This window comes from Balaenoptera borealis (assembly GCF_965194805.1).
Source record: "Balaenoptera borealis genome assembly, chromosome: 13".
Classification (NCBI taxonomy): domain Eukaryota; kingdom Metazoa; phylum Chordata; class Mammalia; order Artiodactyla; family Balaenopteridae; genus Balaenoptera; species Balaenoptera borealis.
The window spans coordinates 12,058,885-12,085,856 of record NC_138870.1 but is presented as its reverse complement, the minus strand read 5'-3'; the positions used below and the strand labels follow the sequence as shown (position 1 = coordinate 12,085,856).

The following is a 26,972-nucleotide window of genomic DNA, read 5'->3' as shown; positions in this document are numbered from 1 at the left end:
TTAGGCCTTCAACCCAGTTATGTTTAGGCTGCAAGTTCCTACCTGCTTCCCATGGACTGTGTTTCCAACTCAGCTCAATTTTCAAAGCCTTTGCAATGCTATTCACATCCGTCACATGTGTGCACCACCCAGTGAGCAGTCCGGGTCCTGGGGGGTGGTCTGCCCCATAGCTCAGTTCTCAAGCTTTGGTATATAGCGTTTAGGATCATTTCATATATCAAGGGTGAGCCCACGATTTCGTCATCGCCGTATGGGACCCTTTTTTGATCTTTCTCTTCTCAATCTCCCAACGCTCTCTGGCACCCAAAGACCTCTTTCTGGTCCTTTGGCTAGAAAACAAGTATTTGATCTCTGCACTCAGCCGCATATTTCCTACAGCTGGGTCCACCTCCACATTCAAGCAGTGGGAAGATACATAGAGAGAAGAAAACAATTGGGTTTCCCCCTACACACTACAGATTGCTGTTCCTCTTGCCAGAGAGAAGGAATGCTCCTCCTCAGAGCTTTAGATGCCAGCCTGGCCACTGCCGCTGTCCCTGCTTAGCCACCGCCCAGCTGGTTTGGGACTGTGGCTTGCTTGAGGTCTTCATTGGGAAAAGAAAGAAAGAAGGTGGGAAGGTGACGGGGGGTGGGGGGGTGATGTAGGGAGGGAGGGAGAAGGTAGGAAGGGAGGAGGGAAGGGAGGAAGGGAGGAAGGGAGGGAGGGAGGAAGGGAGGGAGGGAGGAAGGAAGGGAGGAAGGGAGGGAGGAAGGAAGGGAGGGAGGAAGGGAGGAAGAGAGGGAGGAAGGAAAGGAGGGAGGAAGGGAGGGAGGAAGGAAGGGAGGAAGGGAGGGAGGAAGGAAGGGAGGAAGGGAGGAGGGAAGGGAGGAAGGGAGGGAGGAAGGAAGGGAGGAAGGGAGGGAGGGAGGAAGGGAGGGAGGGAGGAGGGAAGGGAGGAAGGGAGGGAGGAAGGAAGGGAGGGAGGAAGGGAGGAAGAGAGGGAGGAAGGGAGGGAGGAAGGAAGGGAGGGAGGAAGGAAGGGAGGAAGGGAGGAAGGGAGGGAGGAAGGAGGGGAGGAAGGGAGGAGGGAAGGGAGGAAGGGAGGGAGGAAGGAAGGGAGGGAGGGAGGGAGGGAGGAGGGAAGGGAGGAAGGAAGGGAGGGAGGAAGGGAGGAAGAGAGGGAGGAGGGAGGAAGGAAGGGAGGGAGGAAGGAAGGGAGGGAGGAAGGGAGGAAGAGAGGGAGGAAGGAAGGGAGGGAGGAAGGAAGGGAGGAAGGGAGGAAGGGAGGAAGGGAGGGAGGAAGGAAGGGAGGAAGGGAGGGAGGGAGGAAGGGAGGGAGGGAGGAGGGAAGGGAGGAAGGGAGGGAGGAAGGAAGGGAGGGAGGAAGGGAGGAAGAGGGAGGAAGGAAGGAAGGGGGGGAGGAAGGGAGGGAGGGAGGAAGGGGGGAGGAAGGGAGGGAGGGGGGAGGGAGGGAGGGAGGAAGGAAGGGAGGAAGGGAGGAAGGAAGGGAGGAAGGGAGGGAGGAAGGGAGGAGGGAAGGGAGGAAGAGAGGGAGGAAGGAAGGGAGGGAGGAAGGAAGGAAGGGAGGAAGGGAGGGAGGAAGGAAGGGAGGAAGGGAGGAGGGAAGGGAGGAAGGGAGGGAGGGAGGAAGGAAGGGAGGAAGGGAGGAAGGAAGGGAGGAAGAGAGGGAGGAACGGAGGGAGGAAGGGAGGGAGGAAGGAAGGGAGGAATGGGGGAGGAAGGGAGGGAGGGAGGAAGGGAGGGAGGGAGGAAGGGAGGGAGGAAAGGAGAGAGGGAGGAAGGGAGGGAGGGAGGGAGGGAGTGAGGAAGGGAGGGAGGGAGGGAGGGAGGGAGGGGGGAAACCAGAGGACCTCCCCTGTTCTCTCCATACTGTACGAGGCCCCACTTCTCAGCCCTCAGACCAGAAAGAGAGAGCTTCTCTTGGCACTCTTGCTCTCTATGCCACGTCCAGAGCTCTGCGATTTGAGTTGCTTTTAGTCCAGGCTGGGAGATGAGGAAGGAAACAGACAAACAACCCAGGAAATTCACCACCAGATCATTCGTAATTCAAGATCTCTTTCCTCAATCTTCCTGCTCCCATTCACTTTTCAGAGTCTTCAGATAATTTCTCCATGCATTTTGTCCAGGTTTTTATTTACATTCAGTCTAGGCTTGCCAGATAAAGTACAGGACATCCAGTATAATTTTTTTTTTAATGTTTTCTTATTTATTTATTTAGTTTATTTATTTTTGGCTGCACTGGGTCTTTGTTGCTGTGCGCAGGCTTTCTCTAGTTGCGGAGAGCCAGGGCTACTCTTCGTTGTGGTGCGCAGGCTTCTCATTGCGGTGGCTTCTCCTGTTGCAGAGCACGGGCTCTAGGTGTGCAGGCTTCAGTAATTGTGGCACATGGGCTCAGCAGTTGTGGCTTGCAGGCTCTAGAGCACGGGCTCAGTAGTTGTGGCACACGGGCTTAGTTGCTCCGTGGCATGTGGGATCTTCCCGGCCCAGGGCTCGAACCCGTGTCCCCTGCATTGGCAGGCGGATTCTTAACCACTGCACCACCAGGGAAGCCCCAGCATAATTTTTTAGTGTAAGTTTATCTCAAATATTGTGTGGGACACACACTAAAAAAATTAACTGTTTATCTGAAAATCAAATATAAATGGATGGTCTGTACTTTTATTTGCTCAGTTTGGCAATCCTAATTCACTGGGAGACTAGGTAGAGTGTCCTTACTCCATCTTTCCCAGAGAGGAACTCCGTCTTATGATTTTTAACAGCTACCTACTGTTCCCTTGTACGGAGAAACATAATGTATTTAGCCACTCCACTATCGATAGCTATTTACTCAGTTTCTAGTTTTCTTCTCTTTCAAATAATGACACAGCGACATTCATTTATATTTATCTTTGTGTACTTTGAGTCTGTTTCTTTATGCCAAATAGGGAACTGCCACTGCCTATCTCAAAGGGCTGTTGTGAGAATCAAATGACATAATGAGTGTGAATATGCTTAGTAAGCTGTTAAAGACTGTAGAAATAACTTCTCAGCACTTGCCTTGTACTGAATTGCAATGGACTTACGAGCATACCTGTTTAGCTTTCCTACCCAGTTAAAAAAATTCCATGTGCAGATGGATTTTTGTCTGACACAGCTTTGTAATCACCTCTACCAAGTTCTATCACAGTACTTTGCCATTAAATGACTTTAAATAAATGCTAGTTGAATGAGAGAATGAAAATTTGCCCGTTTCTTCTAACATTCTCTCCCTCCTTGTTTGTTTGTTTGTTTATTTATTGATTTATTTGGCCACGCGGCATGTGGGATCTTAGTTTCCCCTACCGGGGTTCGAACCTGCTCCCCCTGCATTGGAAGTATGGTATCTTAACCACTGGACAGCCAGGGAAGTCCCTCCCTCCTCTTTTAGATATAGATCATTATTTATGTTTATCTTAGTTCTCTTTTCTCAATTCACCTATTTTTAAAAACTAATTTCCTAAAATCATTGATCTTCAAGTTTTCACATGTGTTTTTGCCAGGTTTCCTGGTGATTCAGATGATTAGCCAGAGCCACGAACTCCTGACCTAATGCGCTGTCCCAGTAATGCAGGCATTGGCATTTTTTCTATCCTATCAGAGACTGAGAGTCAGCTGACCTTGCCTCAAACCAGGTGGGGGACTCACTCCTCCAGGATTCCCATGGTTGCAAGTGACAGAAAATTCAACTTAAATTAGCTTAAGTGTAAAGGTGGGTACACATGGCTGAGAAACCCAGAGGTAGCACTAGCTTGATCTAATGGCTCAGATGATGTCACCAAGGTGATCACATAGATCTGCCTTCCTAGGTAAAAGCTTCACGCCTACGGGGCCCCTCCCACTCTGGATTTTCCTTCCAGATGGCAAAATGGCTGTCGCAGTTCTAGATCTTGCATCTTTAAACTGTACATTCTAGAGAAAAACATCTCTTTAAGTGACTCCTGAAGAAGAGAGAGGAATTTTCTTCTTCTCAGAAGTTCCAGCAAACATTGTCTCTGACTCCTAGTCAAATTAGTCTGGCCAGAGGAATGGGTTACGCTGATTGGCTTAATCTCACTGGCTTAAGTCACACCAGCCCTTGGTTTGGGAGGGTCTGATTCTTCCAAACTCTGGATAAGAATGAGAAATAGTTTTTTCAGAGGAAATTCAGAACACTTTTAGGAAATGGAAAGGACGCTGGGCAGCCAAACAATGCCAGATGTTTTCTATAGGATCCTTCTATGTTTCAATTTCATTTCACGTATCTACTGAAAGCTCCTTATTTTTTCTCATCTCAATAACTTTATTTCTCTGCATCAATACCAAATCCGCTTGATAGAAGCCTGCTCAATGGCAGTTCTGTTTAATGAAAATGTTTTTCTAAGAGTCAAGTAATTTCCTTTCAGACGCAGGTGAATTGTAATTACTCATTTAAAAAAAAGAAGCAAGTCTCCTTAACCATCACCATTGAAAATCTTACCATTACCCACCTTTGCATTAAATATAAAGTGAAAATACCAACTTCCTTATCCACAGGCAGATTTAACATATGGTTGCAGGTGGTTTCTCACTTTTAAATTGAATTTAATTATAATGATTTGTCTGGGCAACAATTATCCTAAACTGAATAGGAGAGGATAACGTGCTTTTCATTAAAATGCAGACTCAATTGGGCAACTGAAAGCAGCTACCATGGCTGGGGGCAACAAATTAAAAAAAAAAAAAAATCATGGACTTAAGAAAGGCCAACAGCCAGGAAGAAATGAGTATGTTCTCTCATTCCTTGGTTCTGTTACCAATGCCTTTAAAAAATAATTAGAAACAAAAAAATAAACAAACAAGCAGCAGCAGTAGCAGAGATTTGCAAACCAGGGAGAGCATAACCTATTCCACTTTCTAAGTAGTTCCCCTGCCTGAAGCAAAAGGAGCGTGAGCTACCTATAGGAAAATTGATACAAATGAAAGGGATGGGGGTTTTAAGGCTAATAATCTGTTTTTTCCGCTTCACCCCATTTTTTGTTGTTCACTATATCATCTACAGTGACAGCCCACTGTAGATGGGCTGTCACTCCCCCTGTTGATAAACAGAAAATGTCTTGATCTAGCAAAGAACAGGCAAATATGGATAACTCAGCACCCCCAAGAGTGTGTCCATAGTAGCATACCGGACAGCGGTCCTTGCTTCCAATGGGATGTCGGCTAAATGCTTCCAGGTAATTATTCTCTGGTTATTGCTTAACCATAAAGTCTTTGCAAGTCTCCTCCCCCCCAATTAATCCCCTCACATAACATCCAGTGGAAAAATAGTACAGAAAGTTTACTTGAATTTATCAGGATAACATTTCATGACTTGGAAGCCAATCTGAGATAGAAATACAAGATTCTTTGGTCTTGGTCTTTGATTTTAATTTTTAATTTTAGACCTATATAATTTTTGCAATCATATTCATACCAGTGGGCAGCCAAAGCTTTAAAATATGTGCCAATATTTTAGGTCCATCTAAGAATGTTACATTGCGGGGGGGAGCTTAAGTGTACTCACAGTCAAGTGTTTAATGCATTGGCACTGAATAATTTTAATAAAAGAATACAAGGACTTCTGTTTTATGAAGAGAGGCTGTAGAGGACATCTGTTGATTTGAGCCTCCTTTCCCACTTCTTTTGGAAAAAATTCCTCAGATTTCTGTTGGAGACTCACCCTTTGTCTCACAGCCCCTGCAGAAGGTGGGCATGTGATTCAACTTGGCCAAAGAATACACTCAAACCCCTCGGCCACAGGGATGTGATCAAGGATAAGCACCTGAAACAAGTCAGGCCAATCAGAGTGGAGCCCAGAGCATTTATCCTTCAAACTCCCCTCCAACTCCAGAGAGCGTAGGGCAGGAAGTTGCTGACAATCTTTCCCGCCATCAACTGGACACCGACAATGAAAGCAACATGAAGGAGAGAGGAAGCCAGTGTGGAGAGAGAACAGGCTCTGGTGACAGAGTTTGAGCCCTTGGATTAGCCTGTGCCAGCAGCCAGCTCTAGGCCTGTTACATAGCCAGCAAGGGCCCTTAACCCAAGCTAGTTTGAGTTGGATCTTCTGTTATTTGGAACCAAAAAGCTCTTAAACTGATACAAATGTATTCTAGTCAAGTTATATGTATAAGACTTTTCCTTAACGGCAAGACTATTGTCCCATTAACTCTCACTATAAAGCTTTCTCTAAGAAATATTTCCGGGCTTCCCTGGTGGCGCAGTGGTTGAGAATCTGCCTGCTAATGCAGGGGACACGGGTTCGAGCCCTGGTCTGGGAAGATCCCACATGCCGCGGAGCAGCTGGGCCCGTGAGCCACAACTACTGAGCCTGCGCGTCTGGAGCCCGTGCTCCGCAACAAGAGAGGCCACGATAGTGAGAGGCCCGCGCACCGCGATGAAGAGTGGCCCCCGCTCGCCGCAACTAGAGAAAGCCCTCGCACAGAAACGAAGACCCAACGCAGCCAAAAAAAAAAGAAGAAATATTTCCATCGGCTTGGAAATGAGATCAGTAACACGGCATCACAGGACCCTGTGGTCAGTCAGCAAGCACGCTGTGTTTTGCAGTTAATGGGGATTTCTCCTCTTAGTCCTATGCTGGCAGTTTGGTTTGGTTTTCATCTTTCTTTAAGCTGAAGACTTGCGGTGGTTAACAGTGAGCTCCATCTGTACGTATTGCCATGTACGTGTACACCTAGTATGTTAGCACTCAGAGCTTCACATAATGTAGGACAAATTTGTTCCTCACTTCGTTGATCCTGTAAGCTCAGCCTTTGGTATAGTTTATGTGAATGAAGGTTGTTTTCATACACACATTTAGTGAGTCTGAACCTGGGCACTTTTTAGCTCGAGGGCAGGAGAAGGAAGGAGACACTGAGTGTTGTAGAGTCGTGGAAGTGACTGTCGGAGCCATTCTGCTTCCTTGGGTGATGGTAAGAGTGGTGGTTCAAAGCTGGACCTGAGCGCCTGCTTCTCAGTGCTCCGATCTGGGAAGGAGGCTGAGAGTACCTCTGCTGCGAGGCCTGGACTCAGCAGGGGAGAGGGTCCCCACCAGGGCGGATACAGGCGGTTGGGGGCGGGAGGTGCTCCAGGTGTGCTGGGAAGCTGTAGCCACTCTTTTCTTTTTGGATCACTGGGGCAGCAACCATGGGCCCTGTCATTAGTTATTAGTGATGGATGTCATTAGTGATGGATGTGTAGGTCAGTGCAGGTAGTGGGACGTGATTCCTTGTCTCATCAAACGACAGAAAGTGGAAGGGTGTGTTATCTACAATAGCGCAATGATTTGGCTCTAGAGTAAGAGGACTGGGTTCAAATTCTTTTTATTAAGAGAATTTTTAAAAAATATATTTATTTACTTATTTGGCTGCACCGGGTCTTAGTTGCGGCACGTGGGATCTTCATTACTGCGTGTGGGGTCTTCGTTGCTTCGTGCAGGATCTAGTTCCCTGACCAGGGATCGAACCTGGGCCCCCTGCATTGGGAGCACAGGATCTTAACTGCTGGACCACCAGGGAAGTCTCTGGGTTCAAATCCTAAGTCAGTTTTTGCAAACTGTACGGCTTCTATATGATGGAAACAATAACAGTACCTACCACACAGGTTGTTGTGATAATTAAAGGAGATAATTCTCATGAGAGCAATTAGCACAGTACCTGGCACGAGGTAAGTCTTCAGTAAATGTCAGCTTAAAGGGGTGAACAGGATATATGCTATGTGAGATTTTTCTAAAGTAAAAAAATCTTTCTATACTCAACTTCCCTCAACTTCCATTTGCCCACGAGCCTCCCAGCAGCTGCTTACCATCTCCAAGTTCCCCCGTCACACGGTTGAAAAATGACTCTAGATCACATTGCATTTCAAATCATCCAAGAACTGTGCAGCAAGCTCATGATCTGAAATTAACTTTGCCTTTATATTGTTCATGCCAGTTGCTCTTCAAGTACAATTATAATCAGAACGCTAGCACTAAAAATAGTACCAATTCTCATGTCTCCTCTCAGTGTTATCTGCTGCCATAGTGTTTCCCAGGCATGTTTATTTATCTGACTCACGACAGTGAATCTTTTCTCTTATTAGCCTGACAGCCGTAGTTGGATTCCACAGCAACACTCCGTGCAGCTGGTAAAATCTTTATTACCGGTGAAGCCCTGGAGGCCCGGGTCGCTGTTTCCCCCCCGACCCCGAGAAGCTCAGTGGAAGCGTGTATCATGGTGAGAGTCGCCTGAACACCGTTGCTGTGGAAAAAAAGAGAGGCCCAGAGTAGGGCCTTCCCTTTGACAATTTCAGAACTCTTTTCCCTCTGAGTAGAATGACAGCGTAGCCCTCAGATTTCTCCTTGTTCTCTCTCTGCTGCTCATTTGTGCGCTGTGTGCTTTGTGTGAATTTAGTGCCAGGCAGAGGCCGGATTGACAGCTCCCAGCACATGTCGCCCCCTCTCTGGTGTCTCTCCCTCACAACTTGGCAGTAAAAGAGAGGAGTCGCTCGAGAACTCTGTCTTTTTGATTATTACATGCCAAGATGTTGACCAGTCAGGTAAATCAAAACACTGTAACACCGGAAGCATTTTACCCTGGGGTTTTGACCCCTAAAATGTCTCTTTGTCCATCACAAACCTGAAGAGTTAGACTGAGATGATTTGGGGTCTCAATGGCGTTGTTAGGTGAGCACCAGTTGATGTTAATTTGGTAATTATTCAGTTCTTTCCTCTTCCTCTCTAACAAACACCCCTTCTCCATTTAAAAAAAAAAAAATCATTCATCCAACCGTGAGAAGACGCAACAGGCATCCTGAGGCCACGGCTCTGTAATCTGTGAGCTCCAAATGTTGGCTGTGAAGCTGGGAAGTTTGCAGCGGAAGCTGCCAGTGAAGCAGCATCTGAGAGGGTGGGGGGCAGTGGGGAGGGGGAGGGAAGTGTATGAAGGTGGGAGGGAAGGGACAGAAAGGGAACAAAGTCAGAACAGGAATGGAAGCAAAAAAAAGCGAAGCCAACCAAACCAAACCAAGCCATTTCATATTCCAGTTCCTTCAGTCTTGGGAAAGAACAGTGTGCTGAGACTGGCCGGGCACTAGAGCAAGTGTGAGAGGCACAGAGGTTCTAGCCCTGGTGCTGCCCATCACCAGCAGTGGGATCTCCGGCCAGGCTCTGGGCTGTTGTTACCACGTGCGTACAATGGAGGACACTTACTCCTGCCCGAGACATCTCCTAGGATTGATGAGAGGCTGAAATTATATGGGAATTTATGAAACCCCCCTTTAAAAACAGAAGAGGTTAATATCAAGTGTAGCATGTTATCAGTTCTTTTCCAGAGAATGTGCCTCCAACATGCCACAAGTTCCTCTGTTTCTTTTCTTTCTCAGAAAATACAATGCTTACTTGAAGGCATCTGAGGCTTTCCTTGGAATCTTCCATCGTCAAGTCACTGGCTGGCATTTTATCCTTAGCAAAGAAGTGAAGGCATGGACCCTGTTCTGCCACTCATTCACAAGGGTAAGGATGGCGTGGAGCAATTGGTCACACGTAGCCTGCAGCCAGGCTTTCGCGCTGGAGATTACTGTCCAGTTGGCCGTCTCTCTCTGGCTAACCTCCAGGTATGACGTGGCAGGTGGTCGTCACGTCCTGCCATGTGCTGGGTGGGGAGGGGCTCAGTGTGGAAGGACATGGCTAGTGGGCTGAGGAGCTCTGTGGTCCCTCCGTGTGGCTTAGATTAGACCTGTAATGAAAACCATTTCCTGTAGCTTGAGGAGAGGGTGGGAATCGTCAGCATCCATACCGCTCAGTCTTAGCCAAACTACGTTGCTGCCAAATGTTTGGGAAGTCCACCATTTCTGCCCTGGAGCTTGCTTGGTAAGCCTCTGGGGCTTAAGTTCCACATAAATCTTATTCAAATTAAGGATCAGGTCAGGGATTTTTATAATACTCCTTTGTCTGACTACTCAGGCAAGATTTGGGGAACCCCTATAACTGCCCTATAACTTTCTGTTCCTTATGGCATGCTGGGACAGGGAAATATAGCATCTCCAATGTGATCCTTTTCTACCAGTCATGGCAAGAGAATGGTATGTGCATTGTAATCATTCATACTTAGTGACAGTCTTCCCTCATTGTTTTAATGTCCAAGCTCTTCATTTCTTATGCAGCATTAATTTATTGTGTGCCTGTTAAATGTATAGCACCACAAAGCCAACAGGTATTTGTTAAGTATCTTGAGGACCATGTGCTCCCAAGGGGTTTTCATTGCTGGGCCTGAGACATACGAGATATTTCTCTAAAAATATGGTACGGGACATCTTAATGCCAAATGAGTGGTAGAGAGACTAAGCCCTATAGGAGCTCAGAGGATGAGGAGATCCATGCAGACTGGCGTGATCTAGGAAGAGTTCACAGAGGAGAGGGGACTTAAATTGGGCTTTGAATGAGTGTCAGTAGAACCTGAAAGGCACGGAGAAAGTGAAGGACATATCATATGGGGGACCCAGCGGGAACAAAGGTACAGAAGCACACTTGCGCAGGGTTGAGACTGACTCAAGAGCAGAATGGTGGTTCAGTGTAGTGGTTAAGAGCGTGGGCTTTGGAGTTAATCTGCTACCTATTATCTCTGTGACCTTGGGAAAATTAGTGATCACCTCTTAGCATCATTTTTTGTTTGTTTTATAAAATGAAGATAATTCTTGCCTTGAGTGGGTTGTCATGCAGAGTAAATGACATAATGTGTATAAAGTCTTTAGCACAGTACCTGGCACATAGTAAGCCTTCGATAAATAGTAGTAATTATTAGTTATACTGATAATAACAGTTGGGTTGTGGAATTTATCTATTTTTTTCTGGGGAAAATGAGAAGCCACTAACGATATGTGTACAAGGATATGACATGATCAAAGCAATCTTTTTGGAAGGTGAATGAAGCAGTGGTATAAAGAATTTGCAGAGAGAGAAGAGGCTAGATGTAGGAATTCCACTAGAAAACAACTTTAACCATTCAGCCATCAATTAATGACCTTAATCATGGTGGAGACAAGGAAGAGATGGAAAGAAAAGAGACTTACATTGATTTTCACAATTGGATGTAAGGGATGAGACTGGAAAGTTTCCATGATCAGAGTGTAAGCTTCTTGAGGACAGGAGCTGTATTTTAATTCTCTTCATCCCCAGTGCTTAGTACATTGCCTGGTACACTGCAGTCATCAGTAAATGCTATTGAATGAATGAGTGAACAAGGGAGTGAGTGAATAAACGAGAAAAAGAAAAATGACTCCTAGGTCATGAGCATAGGTTGTTGAAAAAATGGCAGTTGCCAATGACCAAATTCACTCCTTTCTTGGAGTCTTTTTGGTATCTATGTCATCTTTGCCCATGACACTCGAGCATAGACATTTACGTACTAAATAACACAAGGTCCTACCAGTAGATAATTGCTCCTTTCTAAGGAAATGGTTCTAACTTTAATGAGTGTGGCTAAAGGGAGAGCTTTAGTTTAGGGATTTTTGTTTGATTTTGTTTTTTAACTTGAATAGAGATTTTACATATGCAGTATGTTTTCTTTAGGATTACTAAAACTAAAACCTATGCAAGTTTTTATTTATAGAGTGGGATTAAGAGATCATCTCCATTTTTACATTTGTATAATTCTGTCCCTTTTTTCCTTTTTACAATTCACAAGAAATTGGAATAAATTGATTTGTTTCTTTAGACCAATAACTTTTGTGGAAAACTCAACTCTTTGGTTTCTGAAAATGGAGGAAGAGATTCGAATATGATCAAGAACCAGGGATTTTGCTCTTCTCCAAATGTGAATATTCACTATCGATCTGTAGGCCACAACCTGAAACTATTTTCTAAAAGATACCAACTTCCTTAGATTTAAATTCACTCAAAGGCCTTGTTCGTATTTTTCAGAGAACCAAAAAAGAGACTCAGGCACAATGACATCTGCCCATGGGACACCTAACTTTAATCCTTGATTCAGCCTTTGCAGAAATTATCATGACATTGTAAAGTTCGGTAACCCTTATTTCCTGGACATTTACTAAAATCATTTTCCCTTTCCAGTAACAAAACCGAATCAATTCCCAGACTTGTCCTGAATGAAATAGGTGAAATTTAGCCACATGACTGCGTGAGCTGTTACTGAAAACAAGGTGCCCTCAGGAGCTGTTCAGCAGCGTTCACCTTTCCCTGCACATATATAATAGAAAATGATTTTGTTACCTGCAGTCTTTTTTCTGGGCCCTGAACTGTGGTAATTATGTAAGATTCCAGCTCTTTTAACTAAGATTTCTCATATAAAATTAGTATATTATAGTAGTTTGTAGAGGGGTATAGATTTTTGATGTCACAGGGAACAAGGAAATAGAATGGCCAGAGCTGTCCTGGTGGGCAGTGGAGAAAAGACCTGGTGCCACAGACCATCAAATGCCCAGTTTCCTAAGAAACCAATTGCAGGTATCATCATCTACACTTTCTTCCTCCTACTGCCACCACTAAGGCTGATCCTGACAGCACAGGGTTGATGTCCATGTGCTAAGAGCATGGGGTGATAGGGACAGGGAGAGCTTTCATCAGTGAAATCATTATTGACAGAGACTTGCTTATATCTGATGTTAGCACTGATCTGGGCAGTAGGTGGAACCATGAAGAAATGTAAGATGCCAGCTTTTCTGATCTCACTATAAAATGAGACCCCCCGAGGAACCCGTAGGAGCCAGCCTTGGGCTCCTACCTAGCCAAAGGTGGGATTGGGACCTGCATTTAGACTTTTTTTTTAGGAGCCAGGAACAAAAACCAACTCAAGGCAGCTTATGTGGGAAAGAAGATTTATTGGATGAATACTAAATTATGTCACAGAGTCTAATGAGGAATTGAACACCCACTCTTCAGGAAGGGTGGGAACCAGTGTGTCTCTGGGGACCTCAGAGTAGTCATAGCCTTTCTTCCAGAGCCATACCGTTAAACAGACTCAGTTCTCAAAGATTTCCAGTCTCTGGGTTTCCATTCAATGTTTCATATTCACCACTGAGAGACAAACTTGCCCAATTTGTACTAGTATCCATTCTTGGATATCCATTCTTGGATATCCATTCTTGGACTAATTAATTATGGCCGCTGGGGCAGAGTCAAGCAACAGAAATTTGACTCCCAGAAATCACTCCTATGGTGAGCTCGAGCAGTTCTGTGAGACGTTAATATAATAAGCATATGCTGTTTATCTATTAACATCCTACTACTCTGCAATAAGCCTGGGGAATTGAGAGAGCATTCCTTAAAAATGGAGGAAACTCATCATTCCCTGGGGCATTAAAGATGGCTTCAGATCTTTGGGGAATCTCCACTATTTCCTCAAAATAATGGGCCATGAAATCCCTCATCCCTAGTTTATCAGTTATGTAAATGCTGCATAACAAATAAACCCCAAACTTAGTGGCTTAAAACAACAACTGTTTTTATTTGCTCATCCTTCTCTGGGTCAGCAATTTGGGATGAGCTTAACTGCCCACTTCTACTGGTGTCATCTAGAATCACTCATGCGGCTCAGTCTCCTGGTGGCTTGAATGGTGCTGGATAGTCCAAGGTGGCTTCACTCACCTGCTGTTCGGTATCGAATTTCAGCTGGGACCCTTTCCCCATGGTCCTTCATCCTCAAGCAAGAGAGCCAGGCTCCCTCACATGGCATCACCATGTTTCAAGAGGCATCTTGAGGCCTGGCCTTGGAAGTTCCACTATGTTACATTGCTGCATATTACTGTTCAAAGGAAATCACAAGGTCAGCCAAGACTCAAGGGTGGGGGAAATAGACTGTCTCGCTAGAAAGAATAACAAAGTCATGAGCGTACAGGGATAAAAGGTTTTGTAGCCATCTTTGCAAATAATCTACCATGCTTGGGACCTACCTGCATGAAAACAAAAACAAAAAACATTCAAGCAGTTATAGCCAATATCTAGACATGGAGAAAGTTGAATGACTTGGTATTATAAAGTCCCTGTGAGAAGTTAGTAGCCAAATAAAATAAAATAAAAATAACCCTTAAAATTTCTGTAATTCACAGGAAAGTTGTGAATAATTCACATACAAAATATTGAGATAAAGGGGGCTTGGATTGTAGACCCAGTCTTGTTACTGATTTTCTGTGTAAAGTTTACAAAGCACTTAACCTCTGAGTCTCAGTTTCCCTATGGATCAAATAAGGAAATGTATAAATCACATGACTTCAATGAGAAAGAGTTCTGTGAGCTGTAAAAATGCTATATACATGAAAAAGTCATTAAAAAGAATTCAAATCATGAAATCTCATTTCCTTCTCTAGTTATGTGGTTTAAAACAAGGAATGATCTTATGCTTATGTTGCTACAAAAGATACGTTTTCACAAAAATTTTCTTTCATCTAAATGCTTTTTGATGATTTGCCAGTGAATGTAGTGCAATCTATGGTCTTTCTAAGTATACAAAAATGTGTGAAATTAAAACACCCAAGAGGAGAGTAATTGGATGTATCCATTTGGGGAAAAAAGGAAAGCGTGTGGAAAAGAAAATGAGCTTAAAAGCATAAGAGAGACTGTGTGTTTTAGACTGTGTAAGAATAATTAGGTGAGATTCCTCTGTGTGGACAGTCTTAAGAGAAAATGATTTGAAATGGTAGAGTCTGTGCCAAGCTAGGTATGAGAGCTGAACACACAGTTAACTTTAAAGAAGTAAAAGAAAAAACTTCTCTAAAATGCAACTACTAATTTCCTTAGGGAATGGGTCATGCTGAATGTAAAAACACCAAGTTTTAGCATTTCCAGAGAAAAAGGTGGTATGGAAAAATGAATTAGGACTTAGGAGAGCCTTGTGAGGCCATTTCAGCAAAGGTGTGAGTATGTGAATATATTCTCCAGAATTGCCTAATCGCAGCTGGTCCCTTGCAGCATCTGTGATCCAATCCATCACATCCCCTTAGTCCATCTGACTCCAGCACACTCCCATGTATCCTTGCTGGCCAGTGTTCTACATCAGACACGCTGAACATCCATTTGTGCTGGTTTCTCACTGTCTGTGCACGCTCAGCAATGGAGAGAAGGTTATCACTCTAGTGTAGGGATTGACAAACTTTGGCCCATGGGCCAAATCCTGCCCGCCTGTTTTTGTAAATAAAGTTTTATTGGAACACAGTCATGCCCATTCATTTACATATTGTCAATGGTTACTTTCATGCTACAGTGGCAGAGTTGAGTAGTTACCAGAGACCGCACGGCCTGCGAAGAGGAAAATGTTGAATATTGGACCCTTTACAGAAAATGTTTGCCAACCTCTTCTCTAGTTGGTCAGTTCTGAGGCACATTCTACACGGTTCCTTCATGTGTCCCCAGTTAGATGGAGACCAGTTGCCCACAGTGGTAGCCAGCACATTACACGCACTTTATGGGCTCTTTGACCTTCCTTCTCTCTCTTTCGCTACTCCCTCCCTTTTGTTTCCCAGGATCAGTTTCCAAATTAACTACCTGCACCTGGGATCTTGTCTGTAAAAGTAAACTAAGGTAGAACTCAATCCTCCTTGGTAGTTCCTTTTCATCTTATATTTATGAGACTTTGCTCCATTATGTGACTTTGTGACTCTTCACACATACCGTGCATAAAACTGAAATACACACATAACCTATCACTGAAACAAATGTTCCATGAAATAATATTTATCTTTGCTGCCAGTAACATGTGCTTGTGTTTTCTATTCCATTTTACTCTCCTGTATTTCACTTAAAAACTAGGCTGGTCATGACCAATTAACCTGACTTCAGCACAGCCCTAGAGGTCTGTTTACAGTTTTTGAACCCATAAGTCTGTGAGTGGCCACATCCAAACTTGCATGGGCATTGGATCCACAAGGCTTTGATCCAGACTGCCTGGCTAAAGAAAAGCAGATTAGGTATCTGGAAGATGTGAGCAGGAACTCTTATCTGTAAAGGCAGAAATGCATTGGCTTCATCCTGAGAAGAACAAAGGGAATGAAATGAGGGAATAAAGCAATGAAGAAAGGGAAAATTGCCTTTAGGATGAAGGAGGAAGATAGAGGAAGAGAAAAAACCCAGTGAAAAGGTGAAGCTGCAAAGAACATCCCTTCATTTTCATGTTGTATAAAACTGCACCCATGTGGAAAAGGAACAAATAATGACATTTGAATGAATCTAGGTAGTCAGTTGAAATCCTTCCTATATTTTTATTTTTCATTTATTTTTTTATTTTTTTAAACATCTTTATTGGAGTATAATTGCTTTACAATGGTGTGTTAGTTTCTGCTTTATAATAAAGTGAATCAGTTATACATATACATATGTTCCCATATCTCTTCCCTCTTGCGTCTCCCTCCCTCCCACCCTCCCTATCCCACCCCTCTAGGTGGTCACAAAGCACCGAGCTGATCTCCCTGTGCTATGCGGCTGCTTCCCACTAGCCTTCCTGTATTTTTAAATGGATGTCTTCTACCAGTTATAATTTATGTCATCTTCATGTCTTTACCCATGATTTCAGATGACCTCTTCCTGCTTAATACCATACTGTCTGGATTATTCTATCTCTCTTGATTACTCCTTTTTGGTCTCTTTTGCTGAATTCTCTTCTAATATTTGCTCTTAACTATTGATGTTTTTCAGGGATCATTTCTTTTTTTTTTTTAAATTAATTAATTAATTAATTTATGGCTGTGTTGGGTCTCCGTTTCTGTGCAAGGGCTTTCTCTAGTTGTGGCAGGCGGGGGCCACTCCTCATCGCGGTGCGCGGGCCTCTCACTATCGTGGCCTCTGTTGTTGCGGAGCACAGGCTCCAGATGTGCAGGCTCAGTAATTGTGGCTCACGGGCCCAGTTGCTCCGTGGCATGTGGGATCTTCCCAGACCAGGGCTCGAACCCGTGTCCCCTGCATTGGCAGGCAGACTCTCAATCACTGCGCCACCAGGGAAGCCCCAGGGATCATTTCTTAACTTTCCACTTTTTTTCATGCTACACATTTTCCTTAATCAATTTCACCCACTCTCATGGTTTAATGACCATTTCTGTGCTCCTAGTCTTCAAAATAAATACCTTCAGCCTCAATCCCTTCACCCCCAGGCTTATTTAGCCAACTGCCTACTAAATATCTAGACCACAGATTTAATATATTCTAACTGAGCTCATCATCTGTAATGTTGGCCAAGTCTCCTTCTTCCCCTCTTCCCTGTCTAGTATTAGTGCAATCACCTAGACCAGAAGTTTGAGAGCCTTCCTGAACCCCTCCATCCAAGTGGTTATATGTCCTAAATATATATATTTTTTAAATATTTATTTATTTATATATTTATTTATTTATTTATTTTTGGCTGTGTTGGGTCTTCGTTTCTTTGCGAGGGCTTTCTCTAGTTGCGGCAAGCGGGAGCCACTCTTCATCGCGGTGCGCGGGCCTCTCACCATCGCGGCCTCTCTCACCGCGGAGCACAGGCTCCAGACGCGCAGGCTCAGCAGTTGTGGCTCACGGGCCCAGTTGCTCCGCGGCATGTGGGATCTTCCCAGACCAGGGCTCAAACCCGTGTCCCCTGCACTAGCAGGCAGATTCTCAACCACGGCGCCACCAGGGAAGCCCTGTCCTAAATATTTTTAAAGTTATTCTCCTCTTCTATTTCTATTGCCATTGTCCTAATTTTGTTTCATCATCTCTCCTTTGTATTATTGAAATAATCCATCTATTGATCTCCCTGACCCTAGTCTTTACTCTTTCAATTCTTTCTTTACAAAGCCACAAGGGTCATCTTCTAAAATACCCCAGTCAGGGTTTGGATCAGGGAAACAGAAACCACGTGAAGTATTTTAAGCAGGGATGGATTTAATACTGCTAAATGATGCTTATAAAACATTGGAAAAATTGTAGGACTGTAGGTCAGAGAAGGTTGTCAATGGCTCTGAAGTTTGCCAATAGGTCTACAATGTGACAGTAAGCTTTTTGAGGATGAGGAAGCAGCTATTTTTGCCCTGGTTAAGGACTTCAGAAAACCACTGCTGAAGCTCATAGCTGTTTGTAGCACCAAAGTAGGTACTGAACATGCAGCAGAACATTGAGAACAACCTAAAGTCTGCTGAAGCTCACACATTTGCCTGCAACTATTGGAGGAGTAATGGTGGCCTTTGATTTTCTTCTACATTCCAAATCAGGCAGGATTCTAAATTGGTGGACTTGAAACTGGAATGCTGCTGACAAGAGATCCAGGAAATGTATTCCCAGATTTCCAATTCCTGAGAGACAGGAGAGAGCATAGAAGGAGTGGGAATGGCTCTGAGGACCATAGTTTATCTGGTACAGTCTCCCTCTATCACGGGTGAGATAAAATCCAAACCACTCAACCATGACAAACCGTATCCTGCATGAGCCAGTGCCTTCCTCCTTCTCCAGTCACCTCCCTCCGCCTCTCTTACTGGGTGCCGACCTTCTTGAATTACTTAACTTGGAATTTCATGTCTCGTACCAGATTGGGAAGTTTTCCTTCCCCCCCTCAGTAGCCTTCTTGGCAAAATTCTATTTATTCTTAAGATCCCAATGCAAAGATTTCTTCTTCTGTGAAATTTCCTTGATTATCCTTAATAGAGTTGACCCTCTCTTGTACCAGCGCTGTGCCTTGCACTCACTTCTTTATTTAGTAGCTGCAGTATTCACTTATGTGCTGCCTCCTCTGTTACACTTTGAGTTCCTTAATTGTTTTTCTTAGCCTTATCTCCCTAGTGCCCTGCCTAGTGTTTGGCTTATAATAGGTGCTCAATTCACATGGAATAAAAGAGTGAATAAAAGCTTCTATAAGGTACCGTGCCTTGATGCCATAGCATCAGTAAAATTGCTTACAAGAGATATAAGGAACCAGGCCCCTTGTAATAGAGATACTATTTGCTAAATTCTACCCTATGGAAAACAGGGTTATATAGGTAGGTTCCAGCTGTGTTCTGATTCACAGCCTATGTTCCTTGTGATATCTAAGCAATTATTCAGCATCTGCCTGTAAGTTTATATACCAAATATCTTTTGAAAAGGATTCTGAATCTGGAAATGGTGTTGGAACTTGGCTGGATACAATTCAGCTTTAAATATATATATATAATATATATATTATATATATATATTCATCTAGAATGCCTGCTTGCTTTGATAAACTGTGAGCTTTTGAAGAAGGAAGTGGGGATGGGATTGGGGAAGGGAAAAGGGAAAGCTGGCCATCTTTCTGAACAGAGAATGAGGAGGAGTGAATTGGTTTCCTAGGAGATAAGGCTCTTCTTTATTTAAAGTTTTTCCACAGAAAGATTTCTGTATTGGTATCTTCTTCTTAGTCATAAGGAGTTCACCATCAGAGACGCAGCTCAGAATTGCTTTCAATCAGCAGCTGCCAAAGGTGAGCCTAATCGTCTGGTCTTTGCTCCTTATTTTCTCTCCTGGAGCCTAATAAACATAACTAATAATACTGACTGCAATCGACATTTTAGTTACTTAGTCATCTATCACTAGCACAGGAACCTTTAACATTAGCTCCACTGGGAGAGCAGAAGCTCATCCCCCTCCGTATGATCTCGCAAACAGTTGCCCCACGCCCTGCCACCTGAGTCACTTTCTCCCAACCATGTTTTCTCAGATTCCCTGAAAGGAAGGGAGCACAATAATCTCTCAGCTCAAAGACTTTAATATCAGTAACATTTCTCTTCCAAGGCATTTTTTGGCTTCAGAATCATTAAAAGTAACTCTTTATCAAAGAAGAGATCGCAACCCCACCTCCCTGTGTACGTGCAATCAGGCAGAGCCAGATTCCTTTGCACACAGCTTTTATTTATCTGGTCAGTTGGAGGTAGTTGAGATAGTCTCAGGTAAACTGTGCAGCAGTTAGAGGTTACCCCATCCCGCATTTCAGAATTTCCCCATCTCTGGTGATGACAACTCTTCCCAAAGGTCAAAGACAGTCTGTACCAACAGCACTGAAGTATTGCACTGCAGTAAACACGTTCCCAAGTGTCTGTCCAGCTCACATCTCTCTTCTCTGAGGGCAGTCACCCTCCTACTCTCTCAAGATGGGACCCCACTCTTTACCTGTGTTCTATAAGTATCTGAGCTTCTGGTATCCATTGATTCAACCAAGGTAGATTTCTAACTCAAGCAGGGCTAGGTAATTCTTCCTCCCAGTGAGTTTAAATTGAGAACAAAAATTGCTGGTTTCTATCTGAGCTGGCTCCGTGAATGGAGAAGATGTCAAGAGCTGTAGAGTAGTCATGCAGGAGGCTGAGAGAAAGAGAGAGAGAGAGAGAGGCTGGGTTGAGGTGGGAACACTGAGTGCCGCTCATACAAATCCTTCAGTGACTGCATTGTAGTTGTTGCTGGTATTTCGTTTCAGAGTCAACTGAAAACTGAAGATGGAGAGGGTCCTTGGAGAGAAAAGGATGTGTTTAGTACAAGCCTTGCTAAACTCCTCCTACTCCTTTGTGTTTTTTTGGACCTTGGAATAATAAACCAGTACTTGACAGCTTCTACCTTAGAAAAAGCATATCAAGCAGGATAATGTTGGGACTCCTGGTGTAGAAAATTTGGTGAGGAAGCTGTACCATTTAGTTCCCCTCAAAGCCCTGGCCGCCTCCTTAACCCAGAAAGCATGTAGTCTGCCGGCAGGGTCTGCTCAGGGTCGATTTGAGGTATTTATAACCCAACACTTGCCATGGAAATGAGTATTTCCTGCGAACGTGGCGGGATTCCTACAGTTTTCCCAGTCGAGAGGAAACGCAAGCTTTCTTCTTCCTGGGCTTTGCAGCCTCTCCCCTCACCCTATCCTCTCCGCCTCCCTGTTGCCCCTGTGCTGCCTCTAGTCTTCCAAGAGGTCAAGACTGCAGTGATGTTAGTTATTTTTGTTCTTCATTGTGGAAGCTGTGTCACAGCTGGAGCCGCTAGAAGCACATTCCCAGGGACTGCTCAGGGGCCACCTGGGTCTGCGTGCCCTTTGGCTTCTGTTGGGTGTGCCTTCAGGACCAGGATCACATCTGCAAGAGTGCAGGTCCCCTCATCTAACTGCTGCACTGTCTTCTTTCACTCCGGGCTCTTCCCCTCCGCCCCCAAGCTGCCATCTGTCTGTTAACCCAGAGTCCACCTTCAGCACTTCTGGCTCCTCCACATGGCCACCCTTGCTCAGTGTCTGACTTCTTTCCTGGCCTTTTTCCTTTCTCCCCTCCCCTCCCTTTTCTTTGATGCATGGTGATCGGGGTAGAGCTGTCCATCCACAATTTGCCTCAGAGTTTCTGCTACTGGCCCTCCAGGGCAAAAACTTTAAGGAGGGAAGAGTGAAAATTGCCCTGTTTGCCAGGATCTCAAGGGTGGGACAGGGAGAACTTGGCAATACGGCCAGGAGCACCCAACACCTCAACTGTGGACTGTTTGGGCAGGGAATGAACGCTGAGATTAGAACATGTAGCAATAGCTTCAGAGCCAGGATACTGATCTTTTAGTGATGCTGGAGATGGGCCATGTATGAACATTTACAGAAAATTCAGGAAAGCTGGGGATATTGGTGTAATTTGTTAATACCAGCGCACAAACGGTATAAAAATTATGCTAATTTTAGTAATTTATGAGACTGACTTACCCTGTATAACTAATTACCGCACGCACCACAGCTATCATGCACATCATTAATAGGTGTCAGATGAATGTTATTGTAGGTTTCATTTGCTCACTAAGTGCGAAGTCCCATAGATGCGTGCTGTCTTCTTGCCTGACACTGGCCTCTGCTCACCACCTTCAACAATTAGGAGAAGCACTACTGGAGACTGCGTTAGGACAGGGAACTCAATCTGCTCTTTTTGCAAGAGCGCATGAACATGGTAACACCATTATTTATTTATTTAACAGTGTTTTTATTTTTGAAAATGATACGGTTGCAACTACTATGTGGTTTTTTTTTTCTGGATTTCATTGAAAAGATCAAGATTGACCTCTGTTCCATTCTTCTAGTGCTGTGCTGTTTACTATCCACATGTGGCTATTTAAATTAATGACATTAATTCCTCAGGAATGCTAGTCACATTTCAGGGGGTCAGTAGCCTCATGGGGCTGGTGGCTATCTACCACACAGTGCATATAGAGAACATTTCCGTCACTGCAGAGAGTTCTGTTGGGCAATGCCGCCGGCAGCTTGGCGGTGGTGAAAGTGAGGTCTGTCTGTCATGGAATGACTAGGTCAGCTGGCTCTGAATTTTCTGTATAGAGGCGGGGACCGGGAAGCTCAGGGCCCCAGCTGTGAAGGAGGTGACAGTGAGTGACAGAGAGCAGTAGACTCTCCCATGAGGAAGCTTCACTAGCTTCAGGGAGCTCAGGCGGGGCTGGGGCTGGAGGGGCTCTCTCAGACAGGGAGCTCCCATCACTGCTCCTGGGAGGGACTGTTGCCTTGTGCAGTGGGACACAGAGCAGTTACATCCAAATCAGCCCAATCTAACAGTCTTACACTAGCTGGAATATTATTCAATAGAAATTTGCAGAGTTAATGAATGATACAGCAGGCAGCAGATTTTTATAATGTCAACAACTTTCATGAACACAGAGCTTAACAGTTGATATACCTCTTTAATGTGTTCTTTCGTTTGATCCTCATAACGATGTAAAGTGTGTAAGAAACCTGTGATCTTCCTCTTGTTGATGAGAGAGTCAGGGCTCAGAGGGATAAGACGTTTTCTCAGGGTCACCCAGCTAGTAAGTCGCAGGGTTGTGACTCAAATTCAGGGTTTAGGACCCTAAATGACATGTTCCATGGCAATGCATGGCCTTTCAGGTGCCTTTCCAGTAAGGGTATTTCTAGCAGCAGACTGCTGATGTGGTAGGATTCAAGGATGCCTTTGACACTTAGGGTTTCCCAGGGACCAGTTGATTCAACTTTGGTAGGTTTTTTAAGTTGTCAGCTTGATACATGATTTTTATTGTTCACGTTTGCCCGAATTTATGCTTTCAGGCTTTCACAGGCAGACCGCCTGGCATTCTGAAGCAGCAGCTTTCACACTGTGTCCCACCGATGCCAACAGCTCCATGGAGGGGCCGCAGAGGCTGCCATGGGGGTGCGACCCAGTGGGGCGGCCTTGTGTTTGGGCTCTGGGCTGTTCAGAGCTGATATGCTTTCAACTATTTTTATATATTTGACATCCCACAGAAAAATTTCACTTGAAAAAAGGTTCTCTTGCTCCCCATTAGAAGAAGAATCACTGTTCTAAGGCATTTTTGTGGCAGCCTGTTTCCTGTGACAAGAAAGTGGGGCAAGCTGAACCCTGTGTGCCCAGGCCCAGGATTCATCTGCGGACCAACACTTTCTTTCTAGTTAGAAACAACCGCTAGTAGTTCAGTGTCCCGCAGCCTACAGAGCCAGCCCTAAGGCAGGGCAGGAGACAGAGGGTCCCTGTGCTGGGACCAGGGGGCCCCTGCTTGTCTGATGGAGCTGCCATATCGTCTTATTCTGCCACTGGCTCTCATTGTCTTCTCAGTCAAGATTCCTCTTCGCTGCCTGAGCACACAGCATCTGCCGAATCCTCCCTCTATGACTTGACACTGGGTCCTAAGGGCTTGTTGGCCTTTGCCAGAAGCAGCTGCCAGATTGCCTCAACTCAGAGACCCCAATCCTGGCCTCATCTGGACAGCCGGATTCTGTGGTTGTTCACCTATCTGTAGCGCAAGGAACTTTCAAGAAGGTCAGACAATTCCCCGACATCAGCTTTTAAGATTCCTTGTTCCTCCCTTGAATGTGAATACACTAAAATTGATTGAATAAGCCTGGATTTTTGCATTATAATTCTGCCCCTGCCTAATGTTTACTGTGTAATTAATCTTAAAGCTCTTAATTTTTCAGTGATGGATTTGAATAAGCATGATGCTGCCGTCAGCGCAAAGAGGGGAAATGAGGTGTGTCACATGGGACCTGGAAAATAAGGTTAACTTGTGACAGTAAACCTCCAAAAAGCCACACAGAGTGGATGAGATCAGCCATCCTTAAAATTTACACACCTTGAGGAATAATCAAGAAATTGGTGCCTAGAGGACAGCACTGTAGTATATAGAGCAAGACTAGGGTATGGTCTCAGGAAGATGAAATGGTACCACGATTTTTGAAAGTATAACCCACACCATTCCTGGAAACAGATGAACAGCTGAATCATATTCTGCAGTAATAACAAGGTCAGAGCACTGACCTGACCATACATCGGGCATATATATCTTGTACGTTGTAATTATATGGTGCTGAGATGAGGTCAGAAGCCTACAGAGGGATCTTAAGTCTCCAACACTGTCCAAAGAACCTGGGATCTAGGCACCGGACCTAAGGCATAGGAATACTTTTGTCTCTGGGAGAGGTGCACTCTCTGATAAGGTAGTAAAGGTTTATCTGGCTTTCCTAGAGCCTGGGTGAATGTGTCGGACTGCACAAATGGGATTTGTTGTAAGATATGTGGGAGAACTGGTAGGTGGTGTACAGTCAGGACACCTGGGTAACCCTCACTGGCTGGAGGCCTTTCACGCCACTTAGCTTCCAGGTGCGTGATTTAGCACTTCAGGCTTTACTTCTTTTTCCACTGGCACTTGTTCCTTTCTGCTGAACTAACTCGTCTCCATTTTTTTCTATATTGCTTCTACTAAGATATTGTTTCTTATGTTTTAAGGCTTTTACTTATTCTCTCTCTCTGTCCATATGTTTCATATTGAAAATCTCAAGGAGAAATGAGCTTAAGTTGCCATACAATCAGTGTAAGGCCAACTCGTGGACCTTTAGATGGTGGCCCTTCTAGATGGTGTTCCATCAAATGGAACAAAGGATGGAAATCTGTTGACAAGGAAAATTTCAAAAGGCAAGACTTTGGAGGCTTCTTTTTTTTTTTTTTTTTAAATTAATTAATTAATTAATTATTTATTTATAACTGTGTTGGGTCTTCGTTTCTGTGCGAGGGCTTTCTCTAGTTGGCGGCAAGCGGGGGCCTCTCTTCATCGCGGTGCGCCGGCCTCTCACTATCGCGGCCTCCCTTGTTGCGGAGCACAGGCTCCAGACGCGCAGGCTCAGTAGTTGTGGCTCACGGGCCTAGTTGCTCCGCGGCATGTGGGATCTTCCCAGACCAGGGCTCGAACCCGCGTCCCCTGCATTAGCAGGCAGACTCTCAACCACTGCGCCACCAGGGAAGCCCCTGGAGGCTTCTTTGAAGGGTAGTAAAATCACAGGCACCTGGTAGAATCTGACCAGTATAGTGAATTATTCCCCACGACTGTCCTACCAACTTTGTTCCGATTCACACTCACCAAATAGTTTAAGGCTTATTAATTTAGTCTGCCAGATGTTCTGACACTAAGGTTTTCTGGTTAGTGGACACAGATACTGTAATCAATGGGAAGAAATGTCCCAAATTTAAATTAATAAATTGACATTTTGGTTTATGTGATGGTTAATTTTGTGTGCCAGATGTTTGGTCAAACATTATTCTGGATGTTTCTGTGAAGGTGTTTTTCCATGAGGTTTACATTTAAATTGGTGGACTCTGAATGAAGCAGACTGCCCTCATGATGTGGGTGGGACTCATCTAATCAGCTGAAGGTCTGAATAAAACAGAAGACTGACCTTTCCCCAGGCAAGGAGTTCTACCAGCAGGCAGCCTTAGGACTTGAACTCGACATGGTCTCTTCCTGGGTTTCCAGCCTGACAGTTCACCCTTCAGATTGCCTCCATAATCACGTGAGCCAGTTCCTTAAAACAAATCTCTATTTATATACACACCCTATTGGATTTGTTCCTCTGGAGAACCCTGACAGTTATTTAGAGTGTCTTGTGAGTTTGTTTAACATGGGTCAGTTCTCCTGAGTTCATTCTACTGTCGAGCCTCTAAAAACTCACATTTCTCAAGTAGTTGTCATCTTGAGTTAAAAGTTTCAGTTTTTTGCTCTCTAACTACATTGATCTCTTTCTGAGACATTCAGTGATTTGTTTAATGCTTATTGAAACTTCTTAAGATTCTTAGATTTAAGTTTCCATAGCACTGTAGGGTGACATTCACATGAATCTCCAAATAAGTTTTAAAGGACAAATAGACACTGTGGCTCAGGGTATTAGTTATTCGTCAAGGTTGAACCCAGCAGGCTACATGTTGCATATGGGCAGCAAGGACCAGGGGGACAGGGGACAGGTGTCTCCAAAGTGTTGGTTATTCTATTCCTTTCCTATTGTTGCTTTAACAAATTACCACAGAGCTAGTGGTTTAGAACAACACAAATTTACTATCTTATAGTTCTGAAGGTCAGAAACCTGAAATGAGTCTCATGGGTCTAAAATCAAGGTGTCAGCAAGTCACCATTCCTTCTAGAGCCTCGAGGGAAGAGTTCCTTTTCTTGCCCTTTCCACCTTCCAGAGGCTGCCCACATTCCTTGGCTCTTGGCCCCCTTTCGGTTAGCAATTGCGTCACTCTGACATCTGCTTCCACTGTCACATCTCCTCCTCTGACTTACTCTCCTGCCTCCCTCTTTCACTTACAAGAACTTTTGTGATTACACTGGCCCACCCAGATAATCCAGAATAATCTCTCCATCTCAAGATCCTTAACTTACTCACCTTTGCAAGGTGCCTTCTGTCATATAAGGTTAACATATTTACAGGTTCTGGAGATTGGATATAGACTTTGGGGTGGTGGGGGTATGAATCTGTTTCCCATAGTTATATTATTTTCTTATTGCGTACTTTTATAAGCATTTAGGGGTTATAGTGTGGCAGGACTCTAAAAATTGAAAATAAAGAAAATAGAGTCATTTAGAGTCACATTTAAAAATCAACACATAACTTACAATAAAGGTAGAGAAAATCATCTGAAGAAGATGAAATTACTTGTAGGCAAGCATGCCTTTGCTGTAACGTCTTTAATGTCTTAATATCACTGATAGAATTAAATAAAATTAAAGAAAAAGGACAATAACATAAGTATATATTGGCAGTGCCCACCC

General features: G+C 44.3%; 1 protein-coding gene across 1 annotated transcript in view; it reads left to right on the top strand.

The window, feature by feature from the left end:
* Positions 1-26,972, top strand: part of GRIN2B (glutamate ionotropic receptor NMDA type subunit 2B) — a 697,821-nt gene that overhangs the window by 190,317 nt on the left and 480,532 nt on the right. The window contains exon 4 of the mRNA XM_082352572.1: positions 9,374-9,503. The gene's annotated coding sequence lies outside the window, so the exon portion shown is untranslated. The remainder of the gene's footprint in view (positions 1-9,373; positions 9,504-26,972) is intronic.